The sequence below is a fragment of the Eupeodes corollae genome, chromosome 2, assembly GCF_945859685.1.
Source record: "Eupeodes corollae chromosome 2, idEupCoro1.1, whole genome shotgun sequence".
Classification (NCBI taxonomy): domain Eukaryota; kingdom Metazoa; phylum Arthropoda; class Insecta; order Diptera; family Syrphidae; genus Eupeodes; species Eupeodes corollae.
Genome location: NC_079148.1, coordinates 37,366,053 through 37,366,978, shown reverse-complemented (window position 1 = coordinate 37,366,978; position 926 = coordinate 37,366,053).

The window sequence follows — 926 nt, the reverse complement described above, 5'->3', positions numbered from 1 at the left end:
AAACTCATGAAGCAGAAACATTTTGATAGACTCTTTCACAGTTCTGTTTCACTTGTTCTGAAACATACGAGTTGTAAGAAAATACTCAATAAATAATGAACCCAACAAAATACTCGTATAGCTCTCTTCGAAGTACGAGTATAACATCTCAAAGAAATAAATATTATCCTTATTTTTTATTTTTGAAAAAGTCCAAATGGCGCAATATTCGGTTTTTTACTTTTTCGTTTGCTCATAAATTGAATGAATAAGAAAAAGAACAAGAAGAAGAAGAAAAAGACGATGAAGATAAACATAACTTTACCACCAATACTGAAACCGTCTGCCTCTACCGTCTGTGGTGTTCCTTTTTGGTTTAGAATTTGTTTTCTTCCCTCTTGTCGTTGCTATTTCTCCCAAAGAGTTGCTCCTTGGTTGTTTTTTGTTGTTGTTGGAATTGGAATATATTTACTTCGGCTGCCACAAATCCTCCGTAAACATAATCATTTACAAATACACCAATGTGGCACACCAGAAAACTTTCTGCTTCATAAAGCCACATTCCTCTCGAAGGACTTTTCTTGGGGCTTTGGCTTTATGGGGCGCCAGGTTACGATCTATATAAATGTATGTGTCTTAGCTTATCCTGCAGATATACCAAATCGAATGAATGCATTTGGTTCACCTCTCTCCCTCTTTATCCCCCTCCTTGCTTATCCTTTTATTTTAAAGGACTACCAAAAGCAACCTCTCAGAAAATCTATATGGATTGGCTCGTAAGTAAAAATATCCCGATTGAGTTGAAAGTGAATTGAAAAGTAAGCAAAAGGTACTCGCTATACGAGTAGTATGGCATGTCCTTGTTTTCCTCTATGGCGCAGCGCAGTGTTTTCCTTGTGGTCGAATTTACTTCCATCAAATTTACTACACAAACTAAGTCGTAAAAT